The following is a 6,774-nucleotide window of genomic DNA, read 5'->3' as shown; positions in this document are numbered from 1 at the left end:
CCTCCACTCCATTCGCTCCGCCAAAGCCGCCCTCCCCGCCGCGCCGATACATCGACGCCGCGGTTCGGCGATCCTCTCGCTCCCAAAGTACGCTCTCGTAGACTGCCATCCTCTAGCCGCGCCGCCACCTCTGGCTATGTTCTTGTGGAGGCGCACGGCGGTCAACGCCGCCACCGCTGGCGACATTCGTGTGGAGACGCACGGCGGTCAGCTTCTCCCATGGTACGCGCATTCTAGATTGAGGCCCCGTTCATGTCGGTGTAGCGCTGAATGTTAGCTGATAGACGCTGTTAATCTCACTGTTTGCCGAAGTAGTTTAGTGTCAATATGCTTTGCTTAAGAAGCTTCCTTGCCCTGTTCTGCACTCAATCTGCTTAGTTGAGATGGCATGCCAAGGCCGATTAGTTGCTAAAATATCCTGCCATATATTTATTGTGATGTAGATTGCCATGGTCTAGTAGCCAATCTGTTAGCTGAAATAGCTCTACACCGTTTTATACTCAATCTTTGTTGCTGCGATGGCCTTCGATAGTTCGATGGCTGTGTGCTCGGCCTCATTGACTGCTGAAACAACCTGCCATAATTTGGCACTCAAATCTGTTTGCTGAATTAGCTTTACATATATTTCGTTACTTAGATCTGCTCGTCCAAATATCTTGCCATAGCTTTAGACATCGACCTAGGTAATTTTTTTCTGGACTTCATAAAAAAGCATATATGTTTTTCCTGTAATATCTAGAAGAAGAACTAATTCGTATGTCTAACAGATGGACAGGACTTGGATAACTTCTGCTCAAAGATTCTCTGCTGCATATGTCGAGGGGGTTGAAAACTTCATGAACTTTATCAGAGCTGAGTACGGTGGTCCGAAATCAGATGTAATCTGCCCGTGTAGTAGTTGTATGAATTCAGTTACAAGACCCCAGTCAACTGTGCAAAATCATCTACACTTGTATGGGATGTCGGTCACATATACTAGGTGGGTTCATCATGGTGAAGCTGTGAACATCAATGTTATTGACTACGTGGAAGCAGCAGATCACCATCTTGATCTGCGTGATGCTCAGGTGGAAGAGGAGGAGGAGGTGGTGGTGGTGGAGCCAGTGAGTTTAACCAACATTGAAAAAATGCTACGAAATGCTCGTGCATTCCGTGAACTTTCACCTACAGAAGAAAAATGGTGGGCCTGCATGTTGGAACAATGCAACATTGCTGTCACTCCAGGAAATAAGTTGTCAGTATTCTCAGCTATGGTCACCTTTCTTCAGGTGAAGACATCTGAGCGGATGACCAACAAATCATTCGATGCGATGTTGGCTGCTTTCCGTGAATCTTTCCTAGATGTGTCTGAGCTGCCACACACCTACAGTAAAATGAAGAATTTCCTTCGTGCAGTTGGAATTGGATATGATATGATCCATGTTTGTAAGAATAATTGTGTTCTGTTCCGGAAGGATTATGCCAACTTAAGTGAATGCCCGAAATGCAAATCATCAAGATGGAAAGATGGCGATGCTGTGAAGAGGATTCCTCATAATGTTCTGAGACATTTTCTAATTACACCAAGATTGCAGAGGTTGTTTCATGATGCTGAAACAAGAGAGGATGTACTGTGGCATTCTAGGAACCAGGAGTATAGAGATCGGAATGTAATGAGCCATCCATCACATGGTAGTGAGTGGAAAAGCTTCAATGATAAACACAAAGAGTTTGCTGCTGACCCGAGAAACATTAGACTTGGCTTAGCTTCAGATGGATTTAACCCATTTGGCCACCAGAGTGCCACATATAGCATGTGGCCAGTGCTTGTTATCCCTTACAACATGCCTCCAAATGTCTGCACCAAAGAATCAAACAACATGATGGCCTTGCTCATCCCAGGTCCAAAAAGTCCAGGAAAGGATTTTGATTTGTTCATGGAGCCTCTTGTGGAGGAACTTCAACAACTATGGAAGGGTGTTCTCACTCCAGACCTATATAGCAGCCCACCAGCTGATTTCTTTCTACATGTTGTTATAAGTTGGTGCATCCATGATTATCCGGCTTTGGGCATTATGTCAGGGCGAACGACACATGGTTACAATGCATGTGTTCGCTGTGACAGGAATCCGCTGTCATACACAATACTTAGCAAGATCTGTTACATTGGACACCGCCGTTTCCTTGCCAAGGACAAGCCGCATCCTAGAAAATACCGAAGACATGTGTTCAATGCAAATCATGAAAACCGTGATGCGCCAAAGAGGCTCACCGCCGATGAGTTGCAAGTGGAATTAGAGAAGGTCAGGCATATTACACCAGGAAACCATCCTGGTAATGGTAGCGGGAAAAGAAAGCGTGGCAGGGTAGAAGAGAGATTATTGTTTACCCGCAGGTCCACTTTGTGGGACTTGGAGTATTGGAAAGATTTGGATCTGAGGCATAATCTTGATGTGATGCACATCGAGAAAAATATATGTGACAGCATTATCGGCACAATTCTTAATATTGAAGGCAAGACGAAAGATACCTTAAAATCTAGGATTGATTTGACACACCTGGGTATCAGAAAGGATTTGCAGGTGCAAGATGAACGTAAACCATGGGATATGGCACCAGCTGTGTACGTCTTGGACAAGGTAAAAATAAAAGAATGCTGCGAGGTCCTGTCACGTGTGAGATTCCCACATGGATTTGCTTCCAACCCTGAAAGGAGAGTCAGTGCAGATGGAAACAAGGTACAAGGGTTGAAAACTCATGACTGCCATGTCCTACTTCGAAGGGTTTTACCTGTTATCCTTAGAGGATTGGGCCGCCCTGACTTATACAGAGCAATAGCAGAGTTGGGACAATTCTTAAGGGAACTCTGCAGTAGGAATATCAGGATAGATGCTTTGGAGCGTCTTAGAGACAAGATACCAACTATCCTATGCGACCTTGAGAAGATATATCCTCCAGCCTTCTTTGATGTGATGGTGCATTTGGTTGTTCATCTACCTGATGAGGCACTACTTAGAGGTCCAGTACAGTATGGCTGGATGTACCCTATTGAAAGGTGGCTAGGCACTTTCAAGGGCTATGTTAGGAACAGAGCTAGACCCGAGGGTTCCATTGCAGAGGCCTACATTGCTACAGAAGCGTTGACATTCTGCTCAAAATACATTGAAACAGCTGATCAGCTTAGCAAAGAGGTGGGTGAAGACAATCCCGGGCTCAACGTTTTCGATTATTCTGTTCGAGTTACAGGGAAGAGACGACAAGAGGACAAACCTAAAGATTTGGACAAAATGGTTTGGTATGTGTTGAATAACTGTCCTGAGATACTACCTTATATCAAGTTAGTGCAGTACTGCAGCTTATACATCGTAATCTACTAAACATGCAGCACATTCTTATATATTTAGATGTTTGACGCGATCACTATGTTGTGCAGCATCTACAAAGAGGAGTTGCTGCCGCAAAATCCAAGAAACATTGACAAACTGGTTATGGCAGGATTTGCGAAATGGTTCAAGAACCATGTAAGCTTTTGAAGTGCACTGTCAGTTTTTTTAATATATTGAGTACATAAGATGATCAGCTTGTCTATTTTCTAACCATAGGTTAAGAAGATGCGGGAGGATGGGCAGGCAGTTGATGATGCCCTTTACTCACTAGCAATGGGTCCTGATAGTTGGGTAAGACATTATGAATCTTGCGTTGTTGGAGATGTGCGCTACAACACCCTTGCACGAGACGAAGGCAGGAAGACACAAAACAGTGCCATCATGAGCACAGATACGTATGACAAAGAGACAACTGAAATGTATGCTAACATAACAGACATTATTCAGTTGCAGTATATCTCCAGTTTCGAGGATCATCAGTGTGTGGTTCTGTTGTGTTGTCGTTGGTATAACCTGTTTTCCAGGATCGCAAAACCTAGAGCTGATGATTATTTCAAATCCATCAATGCCAAGGCGGCGTACCAGACCAACGAGCCTTTTATTTTGGCAAATCAAGCAACACAGATATTTTTCTTGGAAGACACATTTGCACGTAGCGATGACTGGAGAGTATTGCAAAGGTTTGAGCAGAGGAATTCGTTTAATGAAGTTGCACAACAAGATGATGCTTACACTGCTCCTGATATACAAGATAACACAGATGTTCCTAATATCTTTGAGAACCATCACGTCAATGACACCGGCGAAAAGACTGCCTATCATGCTATGGACATACAAGAGTTGATCAAGAAGAAGCCAACGTTCGAGGACGTTGAGGACGAAGAAGAAGATAACACCGTGGGGAACTACGATTCAGACTGATACACATGGCGAAGATGTTGACGCTGCTGCTGCGGATGATGATTACATTGCTTTTGTCGTATTTGCCTGTCAGAAGACGTTTTTTATCTACTATGTGAAATTGTGTTTGCTATGACAACTAAAACCTGATGAACATGTTGTTTAGTATTTTGCTGTGAGAACATCACTTGTTATGTATACAGATTTGTGTTTGGTGATTGTATGAAAACTAAAACATGATGACATTGTTGTTTAGTTGTACTCATATTTGGCTGTGAAACTTGAATTTGATGACATAGTTTGATGTTGGACTGCAATTTGCTCGACGTCTTTGAATGAGAACAAAGCTGACCCGACAGGGCCTCTGCTATTTATTTATTTATATGAGCAAAAGGGGATACCCCCTGATTTCCGTTAATAGAAATCATTAGATGTTCACAACACTACGCCCAGCCTGCTACACAGGTTTCATTCATTACTAGTTTCAGCAAAGTGCTCATGTCGTAGCCACTGAATACATCACGAGTGCTACATACACTGCAAATAAAGAGACAATCATCCTACAGAGCACATCAATTTTGCCCATTATCTTCACAAGCTCTTTCATCTCCTCATTGCTGTCAAGGCCGTTCAGCAGCTGTTGCTTGGCCATGATCAGAGGAACTGCATCTTTAACCTTCTGCTCTGCATCTTCCTCTTCTGTCATTCCTTCAGTTACTTGTCCAACACCCCAACCTGCTGGTATTGGGATTCCTCGGCTAATCAAATAATCAGCATAGTTGCATTCCCCCACATCAGCAACTTCTTAGAAATACAAATCACACGAATCTTCCCTTTTCTGCACGAATCAAATTGGTAGATCATCAACCAAACTATTAAAAAATCAGCAACTGAAAGCAGCAGAACAACACTTAAACATATTATTACCCCATGATTCGGGCATTTGTAGAAGACTCGGCCAGGGTTGCGGATTGTGGTTGAGACGCGACGGATGATTCTACGTGATTTGCAGCAGTGGCACCACACCAACGGCAGCGGGTTGGGATGAGTAATCGATTGCGGTGCGCGTGCCGGCGAGGGTGTGATGAGACCCACAAGCGATGGTACGGGTTGCAACTTGGCGCATATCTGGTTGTTGCCTGCTGAAGAACAGGTGGACGAGCAGCCAGCGGACATGGTTGTTGCGGCCAGGGCTTCTGATGCTAGGCAGAGTAAGTAGAGAAGAGGAGAAGCGAACGTTGGATATGTCAGTTTCATTACTTGCAGAGTAGCATAGCACCATATATAGTCATAGTCTAGGTTTGGATTCGAACCAGCTACAGGAGCACGTCTTTCTTTTTTTCTAAAACTCGGCAACGTCTCTTTACTCGTACACTAGCTTGTTCTGTACGCCTTCCCAAGTCTTTGATTTTCTTTCCCTTTTTTGCGAGTAAGGAAGGAGGACAAAATTGAGAGTTCCTGGGACTCGAACCCAAGACCTCTCGGTTGAAAACCAAGGGTGCTAGTCACTTATGTGGCGAACGTTCCCTGTGAGGAGGACGGCAGGCGAACGCATTTTCCTCGCAGTTTTCTTCCTATATGTAAAAAAGTATGCTACTTGGTGTCCGCTTAGTCAACAAACGATTGTGCCAACCTTGACCGTTGGACTGACATTCAACGTCTATCGCGTTTCTTCAGTCTCTTCTTCCTCGAGCCGCCAAAGCCAAACCAGCGCCGGCGGGACCGCCTGCTCCCGCCTCCCACGGCTGGTTGTGATCTGCCCCGGCTCCTGTTCGTTCCCGTCCGAGGCCTCACCATCGTCCTCCGCCTTGGTTCGCTCACCGCGGTGCAGCCCTCCGGTGTTTTCAAGATGGTCAACAACCGAGAGGAATAAGGAGATGACTGTACATGGTGAGGATGACAGTAGGGACCCAGCAGCGCGCGTAGTAATTTTGTTTTTTCGGGACGGAGAAGGGTATCAACTGGGTTGTGCGGGACCCGTGGCCCGTCTAGCCCAGGCTTTTATTTCATATGTTTAGCAGATGACCAGCCCAGTTTGTTTTTTTCCTTTCTAAAAATTGCTAGCCAGCTATTTTGTTTTTTGCAGAATAACCAACGTAGGCCTACTTGCTTTTCTACGCCCTGCTGGGCCGGAAATCTTTCAAGACGAGGAGGGATGCATTTTTCCTAGAAAATGGGCTATAAGTAATAAGAAATGGGCTATAAGTAATAATAAATGGGCTGTAAAATGAAAAAATACAGCAAACAGACAATTAGTTCCAAAATACTGTTTTCTTTCGAATTTTGATATTTTAAATTTCATTGTTTTTTGCGGGTAAAATTTCATTGAATTTAAATTAAGGTATATTTAGATTTAAAATTAATTTGAATTTGGTTAGAAATTTTAGGTTGTATGTTGTTTGGGACAGATTTGGAGGTTGACTTGTGGGTCTACTAGGTTGACGTGTACTTTGGCTTTGTCAACTTAGTCCACGAACGATTCTAGCAGCAGTGACCGTTGGATATTAAT

This window comes from Triticum dicoccoides, chromosome 6A (genome assembly GCF_002162155.2).
Source record: "Triticum dicoccoides isolate Atlit2015 ecotype Zavitan chromosome 6A, WEW_v2.0, whole genome shotgun sequence".
NCBI lineage: Eukaryota > Viridiplantae > Streptophyta > Magnoliopsida > Poales > Poaceae > Triticum > Triticum dicoccoides.
This window is presented reverse-complemented; position numbering follows the sequence as displayed.